The sequence below is a fragment of the Mustela nigripes genome, chromosome X, assembly GCF_022355385.1.
Source record: "Mustela nigripes isolate SB6536 chromosome X, MUSNIG.SB6536, whole genome shotgun sequence".
In the NCBI taxonomy this organism is placed as follows: domain Eukaryota; kingdom Metazoa; phylum Chordata; class Mammalia; order Carnivora; family Mustelidae; genus Mustela; species Mustela nigripes.
In genome coordinates, this window is record NC_081575.1 from 57,586,297 (window position 1) to 57,600,361 (window position 14,065).

At 34.4% G+C, this 14,065-nt stretch overlaps 1 pseudogene; it reads left to right on the forward strand.

Moving 5' to 3' along the window:
• The window catches only part of LOC132007079 (proteasome subunit beta type-6-like), a 118,814-nt pseudogene that overhangs the window by 46,883 nt on the left and 57,866 nt on the right, over positions 1-14,065 (forward strand).

The following is a 14,065-nucleotide window of genomic DNA, read 5'->3' on the forward strand; positions in this document are numbered from 1 at the left end:
AAAAAAAACAAAAAAAAAAAAAAAAAAAAAAAAGAAGAAAGAGGAAAAATAACAACTGGCTCCACAGAAATACAAAGGATTGTAGGAGAATATTATGAAGTAGTGCATGGCAACAATTGAACAACCTGAAATAAAAGGATAAATTCCTAAACATATAATCTCCCAAAACTCAATCGGGAAGAAATAGAAATTTGAACAGTCCAATGACCAATAATAAAATTGAATCATAATTCTAAAAACACCCAACAAACAAAAGTCCAGGACAAGGTGGCTTCACAAACAAAATATTTCAACAAAATATTAGCAAAGTGAATCCAACAATACATTAATAAATATTCACCACAGTCACATGGGATTTATTCCTGATTGCAAGATGATTCAATATTTGAAAATGAATCAATGTGAGGCATCACATTAACAAGAAAAAGGATAAGAACCATATTATCGTTTCAATAGATGCAGAAGAAGCATTTGCCAAAGTATAACATTCATTCATGATAAAATTTTTTAATGAATTTAGAGAAAATATACCTCAACACATTAAAGATCATATATAATGAACACACAGCTATTATCATATTCAATGGAGAAAATCTGAGAGCCTTTATCCTAAAGTTAGGAAAAGGACAGATATATCCTCTCTCACTAATATTATTCAACACAGTACTGGAAGTCCTAGTCACAGCAATCATATTAGAAAAAAGAATAAATGGCATTCAAATTAGAAAGAAAGTAGTAAAACTTTCACTATGTTAAAATGACAGGACTATATATAGAAAACCCTTAAGACTCCACTAAGAAACTATCGGAACTGATAAATGAAGTCAATAAGGTCTCTGGATACAAAATAAATTTGCAGAAATCTTTTGCATTTTTGAACACTAATAATGAAGCATCAGAAAGATAGATTAAGAAATCAATCACATTTACAATTTCACCAAAGATACTTAGAAATAAACTTAACCAATGAGGTGAAACACCTGTACTTTGAAAACTAGAACATTGAAGAAAGTGAAGATGACACAAACAAGATATTCTATACTCATGGTTTGGGAGAACAAATATCATTAAACTCCAAATTACCCAAATCAATTTACACATTTAATACAATTACTTTCAAAGTACCAATAGCATTTTTCACAGAACTGGAACAAACTATTCTAAAATTTATATGGAACCACAAATATCTTGAATAGCCAAATCAATCTTGCAAAAGAAAAACAAAGCTGAAGTGTCCAAATTTCAGATTTTAGATAGTTGTAGTAATCAAAACAATATGGGACTAGCATGAAAATAGACATATAGGTCAATGGAACAGGATAGAAAGTCCAGATAAAACCCATGATTATATGGTCAAATAATCATTAAGCAAGGTGGAAAGAAAATGCAATGGAGAAAACACAGTCACTTCAAGAAATGTTGTTGGGTAAACTGGATAGCTGTATGAAAAAATAAAAGAAGAACCTGTACTACTTTTTACACCATTCTAAAAATAAACTAAACATAAATTGAGGATTGAAACGTGATATATGAGGGTGCCTGGGTGGCTCAGTGGGTTAAGCCGCTGCCTTCGACTCAGGTCATGATCTCAGGGTCCTGGGATCGAGTCCCGCATTGGGCTCTCTGTTCATCAGGGAGCCTGCTTCCCTCTCTCTCTGCCTTCCCTCTGTCTACTTGTGATCTCTTTCTATCAAATAAACAAATAAAATTAAAAAAAAGAAATGTGATATATGAAACCATAAAAATCCTAGAAGAGAGTACAGGCAGTAATTTCTCTGACAATTGGTAATAGATAGCAACATTTTTCTAGATGTTTCCTGAGCAAGGGGAAAAATACAAAAATAAACTATTAGGACTTCATCAAATTAAAAATCTTCTGTACAGCAAAGGAAACAAGAAACAAAATGAAAAGACAGCATACTGAATGTGATATTTTTGAAAATACATCAAATAAAGGGTCAATATCTAAAATATATAAAGAACTTTTACAACTGGAAAACAGTATAAAGGTTCCTCAAAAAGTTAAAAATAAAACTACCCTATGATTCATAAATTGCACTATTACATATTTACTCAAAGAATACAAAAATACTAATTCAAAGTGATAACATGCACCCCAATATTTATAGCAGCATTATCTACAATAGCAAAATTATGGAGACAGCCCAAGTATTCACCATCGAGGAAAAGATAAAGAAGATGTGATATATGTATATATATATATATATATGCACATGTATATACACATGTATATGTATACGTTTATACACACACATGAATATGCTGCAGCAATACAGAGAAGATATGCCATATATATATATATATATATATGTATATATATATATATATATATATAGTAGTAATCAAAGCAGCTTGGGGATGGCATAAAAATGGATACATAGATCAATGGAACAGGACAGTCCAGATATAAATGCATGATTTGTGCGTGTGTGTGTGTGTGCATATAACATATATATATATATATATAATATTCATTTATTACTTATATTACTCAGCCTTAAAAAAGGAATGAAATCTTATTGTTTGCAATGATGTGGATAGAGTTAGAAAGTATTGTACTAAGTGAGTTAGAGAGAAAGAAATACCATATGATTTCACTCATATGTGGAGTTTCAGAAACAAAACAATTAAGGAAAGGGAAATAAAAAGAGAGACAGAGGCAAACCAAGAAACAGTTAATTATAAAGAACAAACTGATGGTTACCAGAAGGCAGGTGGGGGTGGGTGGGGGAGTGAGTTAAATAAGTGATGGGGATTAAGAAGTACACTTATGATGAACACCAGATGTTGTATGAAAATGTTGAATCGCTATATTGTACACCTGAAACTAATATTACACTCTTTGTTAACTGAAATTTAAATAAAAACTTTAAAAAAGTAAAAAATGAACTCATAAAATTAAAACAAATAGTCCAATTGTATATGGAAAGAAATCATGAACAGAACCTACAGAAGGACAGCAGACACATGAAAAGATCCTCAACATCAATCATCATGAGGGAAATACAAATCAAAACCACAATGAGATTGTACATCACACATGTCAGAATGGCTAAAATCAAAACACAAGAAACAAGTGTTGGGGAGGAGGTGGCAATAAATGAACACCTATTTATGTACTGTTGGTGGGAATGAAAACTGGTGCAGCCACTGTGGAAGACAGCATGGAGTTTCCTTAAAAAATTAAAAATAGAACTATCCTATGATTCAGTAATCACACTACTGGGTATTTATCCAAAGAATATGAAAATAGTAATTTGAAGGGATATATGCACCCCTGTGTTTATTTCAGTGTTATTTATATTAACCAAATTACAAAAGCAGCCAAACTGTCCATGGATAGGTGCATGGATAAAAAGTGGTTTAGATATTCAATGGAGTATTAGTCAGCTATAAAAATGATGAGACCATGTCATATGCAACAACACAGATGGATCTATATAGTTTAATATTAAGGGAAATAAGTCATTCAGTGAAAGACAAATACCATATGATTTTATGTAAATGTGGAATTTAAGAAACAAATCACACAGGATGCCTGGTGGCCAGTTAACCTGGTCAGTTAAGCTGCTGCCTTCAGCTCAGGTCATGATCCCAGGGTCCTGGGATTGAGTCCCGCATTGGGCTCCTTGCTCAGCGGGGAGCCTGCTTCTCTCTCTCTGCTTCTGCCTGCCATTCTGCCTGCTTGTGTTCTCTCTCTCACAAGTAAATAAATAAATCTTAAAAAAAAAGAAGAAAGAAACAGGGGAACCTGGGTGGCTCAGTGGGTTAAGCCTCTGCCTTTGGCTCAGGTCCTGATCTCAGGGTCCTGGGATCGAGCCCCATATCAGGTTCTCTGCTTAGCGGGGAGCCTGCTTCCCCATCTATTTCTGCCTGCCTTTCTGCCTACTTGTGAGCTCTCTCTCTCTGTCAAATAAATAAATAAATAAATAAAATTTTAAAAAGAAAGAAAAAAATCACACAAAGAAAAAAGAGACAAACCAAGCAAAGCAGATTGTTACTACATCAAACATATTGATGGTTACCAGAGGGGAGGTGGGTGGGTGTGCCTGGGTGAAACAGTCGAAGAGAAGTAAGTGTACATTTCTAATGAGCACTTAGTAATGTATAGAATTGCTGTATAACTCTATTGTACAGCTAGAGTTGTACACCTAGAATCTAGCAGTATATGTTAACTATTCTGGAATTAAAAAAAAATAAGAGTAACTAGCATATAAAAAACCTAGCCTTAGAATTCTCCCAAATTACAGGGGAGCTGTTTGAACGTTCTCTGCTTGGAGGGGCTGGTGGACACACTTTTGCTGCCCATCCATGTTGAATTGCAGACCCATGCAGGTTTTAGGTGCCTAACCTATATGCTGCCTCAGTGATCTCCAGGCCCCTATGCCACACTAGTCCTAGTTGTCCCACAAATTTTCCCACATGGTTGTGCACACTAGGTCACTCTTACTTGTGCTCATTACACCTCCAGCATTTACATCAAAATGACACAGACACAAAGCACTCCAGAATATTTTAGGCCCACATCACTATGTCTTCAGATAGTTTGCTAATACATTTCTGGTACAGAGCATGTTGGAACATCCTGGCTTATATCTGCTTCAGATCCAACCACCCTGCCAAAATGCCACCTTCAAAGATTGCTCCAGAATACCCCTTCTTGCACTCTACTCATCTCCAGTGACCCAGCCAGGGCACTTACTATGTTATGTACCTCAGAACACACTGGCTTGCAACAAAATCAGTTTCAGCTTTCCTATCAGGTCATTCATAATGTGGAGAACACTGGGGCAAGCCAACTTGCAACCATTTCAGCTTCAGCTGACATGCTAGTGAACATTTTACATAGAGAGCCCAAATACCACACCCACCCATATCCATTGTAGCTTTAGTTATCCCACCAGAGGACCTCTTTTTGGAGGAGGTCTGTACACTTGCTCAGATCCAGCCACTCCACCATTGAGCTCTCTGTACAGAGCCCTGAAACACCCTAGTTTACAGCCATTCTGTTTATCTATTTTGTCAAGGTATTTTCTGTGAGTAGAAATCCAGGCTCCCCATCTTGTACCCACTTTAGTTTCAACTATTCTGCCAGGTTGCCCTCTGTACAGGGAGTCCAGGAACTTCCTTGTTCATACACAATCACACTCATTTCCATGACTCATGTCAAGGTACTCCCCAAATAAAGAACACCAAAACATCCTAGATTATACCAAAGTCAGCTTTAGCTACCCTGCCAAATTGCCTTCTGCATGTAGAGCCTCTGGACACCTTGGCTTCCAGGTACTTTAGCCTTAGCAGTCCTGCCAGGGAAACTTTTGCATAGAAAGCCAAACACCACAAAAAATTATTTCCACTTCATGTTTAGCTTTCTTCCAGGGCATCCAGTGAGTAGAAGTTCCTGGGGCCCCAGGCCACACCAGCCACAGTTACAACCAGCCAGAATAAAATCACCAAGAACACACTGTCAACATAGAGGATACCATACCCAAGACAACTTCATCAAAATTAAAAGAAGTAGCTGTTCTACCTAATCCATAGAAACAAACACAGAAAGTCAATAAAAATGGAGAGACAGTGGGATATGCTCCAAAATAAGAACTAAGAAAATATATCAAAATATATCAAAAAAATTAAAAAAATCAAAAATATATTTATATATTTTATAAATCAAAATATAGCAAATATATGAAAATATATAAAAATATATCAAATATATATCAAAATATTTATCTATCCATCTATATATATAAAATAACTAAATGAGGATATAAGCAAAGTTCCTAATAACAATTTACATTAATTATTGCAGTGATGCTCACTGGACTGGAAAGAATGGTGAAATAACTCAATAAGACCTTCAGAAAAGAGACAGACAATATTTATAAAAGAACCAATAATGTTGAAGAATACAGTAACTTAAACAAAAATACACTGGAGGGAATCAACTCAGAATATACAAGTGAATATGGACCACATCTTCCCTATCCATTCGTCTGTTGAAGGGCATCTTGGTTCTTTCCATAGTTTGGCGACCGTGGCCATTGCTGCTATAAACATTGGGGTTCAGATGGCCCTTCTTTTCATGACATCTTATCTTTGGGGTAAATACCCAGGAGTGCAATTGCAGGGCCAAAGGGAGGTTCTATTTTTAATTTCTGGAGGAATCTCCACGCTGTTCTCCAAAGAGGCTGCACCAACTTGCATTCCCACCAACAGTGTAAGAGGGTTCCCCTTTCTCCACATCCTCTCCAACACATGTTGTTTCCCATTTTGTTAATTTTGGCCATTCTAACTGGTGTAAGGTGATATCTCAATGTGGTTTTAATTTGAATCTCCCTGAGGGCTAATGATGATGAACATTTTTTCATGTGTCTGATAGCCATTTCTATGTCTTGATTGGAGAAATGTCTGTTCATATCTTCTTCCCATCTTTTTATATGTTTGCCTGTTTCGTGTGTGTTGAGTTTGAGGAGTTCATTATAGATCCTGGATATCAACCTTTTGTCTGTACTGTCATTTGCAAATATCTTCTCCCATTCCGTGGGTTGCCCCTTTGTTTTCTTGACTGTTTCCTTTGCTGTGCAGATGCTTTTGATTTTGATGAAGTCCCAAAAGTTTATTTTCGCTTTTGTTTCCTTTGCCTTTGGAGACATATCTTGAAAGAAGTTGCTGTGGCTGATATCAAAGAGCTTACTGCCTATGTTCTCCTCTAGGATTCTGATGGATTCCTGTCTCACATTGAGCAGAGAGAGTCAATTATCATATGGTTTCACTTATTTGTGGAGCATAACAAATATCATGGAGGACAAGGGGTGTTAGAGAGAAGGGAGTTGGGGTAAATTGGAAGGGGAGGTGAATCATGAGAGACTATGGACTCTGAAAAAACAATCTGAGGGGTTTGAAGTGGCAGGGGTGTGGGAGGTTGGTGTACCAGGTGGTGGGTATTATAGAGGGCATGGATTGCATGGAGCACTGGGCATGGTGAAAAAATAATGAATACTGTTTTTCTGAAAATAAATAAATTGAAAAAAAAAAAAAGAATATACAAGTGATCCAGAAGACAAGGTAACATAAAGTGCTGAAGCTGAACAGCAACAATAACAAGAAAGTTAAATGATGACAGGTTAAGGGATCTCATGGAGAGCATCAAGTGAATAAGCATTTGCATTTTTATTTTGAGTTTCCCAGAAGAAGAAGAGACAGAAAAGTACAAAACACTTATTTGAAGAAATAACTGAAAACTTCCCTAACAAAGGGAAGAAAATATACATTCAGGTTCAAAAAAGCACAGGCAGTTTCAAATAAGATAAACTCAAGGAAGACCATGTGATGACACATAATTAAAATGTCAAAGTTTAAAGATGAATAGATAATTTTAAAAGTAGCATGAGAGAAGCAAAACATTACCTACAAGGAAAACCCTTAATACTACCAGAGGATTTTCCAGCAGAAAATTTACAAGCCAGAAGATAGTGGCATGGCATATTCAAAGTGCTGATAGGAAAAACTCTACAATCAGAAATATTCTACCTGTAAGGTTATCATTCAGATATGAAAGAGAGATAAAAAGCTTCCCAGAAAAACACTAATTGTAAGTGTTTATCACTTCTAAACCAGCCTTACAAGAGATGTTAAAGGGACTTACTAAGTGGAAATTAAATGGTCATTATTGGAGAAAAGAAAACTATGAACAAAATGTTGTTAAAATATGACAGCATATATATAGAACATGAAGGAGGGAGTAAAAAAAATTCTTAGGGATGTGATTGTACTTAAATTATCAGCTTAATATGGACTGCTATATACTTAGGATGTTATATATGAACCTTATTGTAACCACAAATCAAAATATATAATAGAAATGCAAAAAAAAGAGAAAGCGAAACATAACACCACAGAAACTCATCAATCACAAAGAACAAGATGAAAAAAGGAAGAGAGAGCAACTGCAAAAATGACCAGAAAACAGTTAACAAAATGGCATTAAGTACATACTGATTGATAACTATTTTAAATATAAGTGGCCTAAATGTTCCAATCCCAAGACATAGGTTGTCAAAATGGATAAAACAATGAGACCAATGTATATGCTGCCTGTAAGAGACTCATCACACATCCAAAGACACATACAGACTAAAAGTGAATCTGTGGAAAATCATATACCATGAATATTGAAATGAAGGAAAAGCCAAGGTAACAATACTTATACCAGAAAAAATAAACCTTAAAACGAAGACTGCAAGATGAGACAAATGAAGGCATCACATATTGACAAAGGGATCAAACAAAAAGATAAAATAATTTTAAGTCTCTACACACTGAACTATGATGCACCTAAATACATAAAGCAAATATTAATGGACATAAAAAAGACATTGATGGTAATGCAATAATGGTGGGGGACTTAAAGGTTTCGTATACATCAATGGATAGGTGATCAAGGAAGGAAGTCAATAAAGAAACAGTGTCTGAATTACAAACTAACCAGATGGACATACCAGATATATATGGAACATTCCATCCAACATGAACAGAATACACATTACTTTCAAGTGCGCGTGGAAAATTATACAGGCTAGATCACATGTTAGGCCACAAAATAAGTCTTAATAAATTTAAGAAAATTGAATTCACATCACGCCTCTATTTCAATCCCACTGGTATGAAATCAGAAATCAATCACAAGAAAAAAAATTGGAAAAAACCCCACAAAAACACAGAGGTTAGACAACATGACACTAAACAACCAATGGCTCATGAAGCAACCAAAGAAAAAATAATAAAAAAAATACAAGAAGCCAAGTGAAAATAAAAACACAATGATCTAAATAATTGGGTTGCAGCAAAATCAGCTCTAAGAGGGAAATAGCAGTACAGGCTTACCTTAAGAAACAAGAAAAATATGAAATAATCAATCTTCAATCTTCACATAAATGGCATAGGAAAAATAGAACAAACAAAGCCCAAGGTGAGTAAGAAGTAAATAATAAAGATCAAAGCAGATATAAATAACATAAAGACAAAAGAAAAGACAAAAAAAATCAAGGCCAAAAGCTGATTCTTTGAAAAGATAAACAAAATTAATAAACTTTTAGCTAGACTCATCAAGAAAAAAAAAAAAAAGAAGGACCTGAAAAATAAAATCAGAAATAAAAGGGAATAAGTAACAACTGAAACTACAGAAATACAAAGGAATATAAAACAATACTACAAAAAATTAAATGCCAACAAATTGCACAACCTAGAAGAAATTAGTGGATTTCTAGAAAGGTACAATCTTTTGACACTGAATCAAGAAAAATAGAAAATTTCAACAGACAAATTACTAGTAATGAAGTTAAAACAACAATCATAAAACAACCAAAAAAGTAAAAATAAAAGTCCAGGACCAGATGGATCCACAAGTGATTTCTGCCAAACATTTAAGGAAGAGTTAATACCTATTCACCCCAATATATTCCAAAAAACAAAACAAAACAAAATAAATGAGCCTCCAAATGCATTTTATGTATCCAACATTAACCTGTATTAAAACTAGATTAAAGACATGATTTAAAAATCCCACTATGAGCCAATATCTCTGATGGACATAGATCCAAAACTACTCACTAAAATAATAACAAACCAGATTCAACAATACACTAAAGGAATTATATATCATGATGCAGTGGGATTTATTCTGGGTGCACAAGGATGATGTGATTATTGCAAATTAATCAATCTGATATATCAGATTAGCAAAACAAAGGATTAAAAATATATCATTTATCAATAATTGTAAAAATACCATTTAAAAAAGTATAGGATCCATTCATGATAAAAGTTCTCAACTCTGTGGGTATAAAGAGACCATGCCTCAACATAATTAAAACCATGTATGAAAATCCCACAGCTAACATTATACTCAATGGTAAAAATACTGAGAGTTTTTCCTTTAAGATCAGGAAAATGACAAAGATGTTCACTTTCACTATTTCTTTTCAGCATAGTACTGGAAGTCCTACAGACAGAAATCAGATAAGAAATAGAAATAAAAGCACTCATATTGGTGAAAGATAAGTTAAATCACAACTCTTTATAGATGATAGAATTTATTCTATAAATAGAAAGCCCTAAAGACCAGAGCATAAAAACTACTAGAAATAATAAATGAGTTCAATCGCCTGCAGTATACCATATTAATATCCATAGCCAAAAGCATTTCTATACACCAATAGCAAAGAAGCAGATAGAAAAATTTTAAAAACAACATAATTTACAATTATACCAAAATAACAAGATAGCTAGAAATAAACTTAACCAAAGAAGCAAAAGACATGTAGTTTGAATACTAAAAAACATTGAGGAGAGTAATTGAAGATGTCATAAACAAGTGGAAAGATATTCCGTGTTCACTGATAAGAAGAATCAATAATGTTAAAATGTCCATGTTAAGGAAAACAGTCTGAAGACTCAGCACAATCCCTATCAAAATACCAACATCATATTTCACTGAATTAAATAAAATAATAGTAAAATTTATATGCCATCACAAAAATACCTGGCAAAACAATCTTGAGAAATAAAAAAGCTGGAGGAATCACAATTCTAGATTTTAATATTTACAATAGAGCGTTAGTAATCAAAACAGCACAAAAATAGACACATAGATAAATAGAACAGAATAGATATCCCAGAATTAGACACAAGTATATAGTTATCTACAACAAATAGGACAATATTATAAAATGCGGGGAAAAACAGTGTATTCAATGAATGGTGCTGAGAAAACTGGAGAGTTAGGTATAAAAGAGTAAAACTGGATCAGTTTCTACCATCATACACGAAAATAAACTCAAAATGGTTCAAAGACCTAAATGTCAGATTCAAAACCATAAAAATCCTAGAAGAGAATACAGGCAATAACTTCTCTGACATAGGTCATAGCAACATTTTTTTCTAGGTATGTCTCCTAAGGCAAGGGAAACAAAAGAAAAATAAACTATCAAAAGTACATGAAAACAAATCACGTTTGCATGGTGAAGGAAATCAACAAAACAAAAAGGCATAGTACTGAATGGAAGGAAATATTTGCAAATCACGTATCTGAAAACGGGATAATATCCAAAATACATAAAGAAGTTATAAAATAACATCCCCCCAAACCCCAAATAAGCTGCTAAAAATGGGCAGAGAACCTGAATCAATATTTTTTCAAACAAGACATATATATGATCAACAGACTCATGAAAGGAGGCTCAACATCACAATTCATCAAGGAAATGAAAATCAAAATAGCAAGATGTGAGAACATATTAGAATAGCTAAAATTGGGGTGCCTGGGTATCTCAGTGGGTTAAAGCCTCTGTCTTCAGTTCAGGTCATGATCCCAGGGTCCTGGGATAGAGCCCCGCATGAGGCTCTTGCTCAGCAGGGAGCCTGCCTCCCTTCCTTTCTCTCTGCCTGCCTCTTTGCCTACCTGTGATCTCTGTCTGTCAAATAAAAAATAAAATATTAAAAAAAACAATAGCTAAAATAACAAGGGCAAGAAATAATAAGTATTGACAATGTTGTGGAGAAAAGAGAGACTTGTACACTGTTGGTGGAAATAAAAATGGGTATAGGCTCTGTGGAAAACAACATGGAAGTTCATAAAAAAATTAAACATAGAGCCTTATTATCCATTAATTCTACTGCTGAGGTTTTAACCAAAAGAAAACAAAAGCAATAATTCAAAAATATATATGCAAAATATATTTGTTTATTCCAGCATTGTTTATATTAGCCAAGATGTGGAAGCAACCTAAGGGTCCATGGAGAGATGATTGGACAAGGAAGATTTGGTATATACATATACATATACATATGGTATATATGCATACATATAAAGCAAAATATTACACAGCCATAAAAAGATTATGAGATCTTGCCATTTGGGACAATATGTATGGAACTAGGGATTACTGTGCAAAGTGAAATAAGTCAATTAGACATAGACAAACACCATATGATTTAACTCATATATGTTATCTAAACAACAAATGAGTAACAGAAACAGTAATCAGACCAATAAATAAATAGGGAAAACTGATGTTTGCTAGAAGGGACAATGGAGTGGGATGGGCAAAATGTGTGAAGAAAATTGGGAGATACAGTCTTTCAGTTATGGAACAAATAAGTTATAGTAACAAAAGGTACAGCATAAAGAATATAGTCAGTGATACTGTAATAGCATTGTATGGTGACAGTAGGTACACTTGTGGTAGCATAGCATAATGTATAAACTTATTGAATCACTGTGTTGTACTCCTCAAACTCCTGTAACATCGAGCCAAGCATACTCAAAAATTTTATTTTATTTTTTAAAATTCAAAAAAAGTTGAAAATCAAAAAAAGTTGAAAAATGAGGATTTGGCCAATATTGAAAAATAGTTATAAATATGGAGTATATGATACTTTTATTTGGGGAATAAAAGGAAATTAAAATGTAATTTGAAAAATTTTTATGTTAATAGGTAAAATTGTTGAACAAGATTAACTGCAGACTTACACATCTGTGTTATAAATCATACAAATGAAGAGTGCAACATAGAGAATAGAGTCAATAATATTTTCATAAGTACTTTCTTCATGGGATCTACAGCCATTTACTGGAGTGTCTGTACATTGGGGGAAGGAGAATACCTAGATACTTTGATGATTATTGGACAAAGTATCTGACTTGAAAGTGATGTCCAGAGAACTGATACATCACCATCATGGTATACTTAGTAAAGACTTAGAGGCATTATAGGTTGAATTATGTCCCGAAAATTTACACGTTGAAATTCTAATCTTCAGTACATCAGAATATAACCTTGGATGGAGGGTCTTTATGGAGATCATCAAGTTAAAATGAGATCATTGGGACAGATCCTAATCCATTATAATGTGTCTTATAAAAATGGGATATTTGGACACAGAGACATGTATGGAGGGAGAATAACATATGAATATGAAGACAGCCATCTACAAGCCAAGGAGAGTCCTACTTTCATAGTATTCAGAAAGAACTAGCTCTGTCAACATGTTGGTTTTGTTTTTCTAGCTTCTACAACAGTGAAGAGAATAAATTTCTGTAACTCAAGCCACTAAGTTTGTGGTAGCTTAAGTACTTGCTACTTTGCTACGCTACCCTAGAAAACAAGTACATATGAACAGGTAATAGTCTTGGTTATGATTCAGCTTACTACAGGTCTAATGGACTGGAAAACTCACCCACTGGATCATTTCCAGTTGCAAACTTGCCAGGTGGAGTAACACTCTAGGTATTCCATGATCTATAGGGTAGGAGCTTTTTTTATTAACATATAATGTATTATTTGTTTTAGGGGTACAGGACTGTGAATCATCAGTATTACACATTTCACAGCACTCCCCATAGCACATACCCTCCCCAATATCCGTAACCCAGTCACCGCATCCCTCCCACCAGCCTCCCCTCCAGCAACCCTCAGTTTGTTTCCTGAGATTAAGAGATTATTATGGTTTGACTCCCTCTCTGGTTTCATCTTGTTTCATTTTTACCTCCCTTCCCCTGTGATCCTCTTCCTTTTCTCTCAAGTTCCTCAGTCAATGAGATAATATGATAACTTTCTTTCTCTGATTGACTTCTTTTGCGTAGCATAATACCCTCTATTTCCATTCACGTCATTGGAAATGGCAAAATTTCGTGGTTCTTTTATGGCTACATAGTATTCAAATGTATATATACACCACATCTTATTTATCCATTCCTCTGTTGATGGACACCTAAACTCTCCATAGTTTGGCTATTGTGGACATTGCTACTATAAGCATTTGGGAGCATGTACCCCTATAAATCACTGTATTTGTATCTTTAGGGTAAATAATCAGTAGTACAATTGCTGGGTCACAGGGTAACTCTATTTCCAAATTTTGAGGAACCTCTAAACTTTTCTACACTGGCTGCACTAGCCTGTATTTCCACCAGCAGTGTAGGAGGGTTCCCCTTTCTCTGCATCCTCACCAACACCTGTCATCTCCTGACTGGTTAATTTCA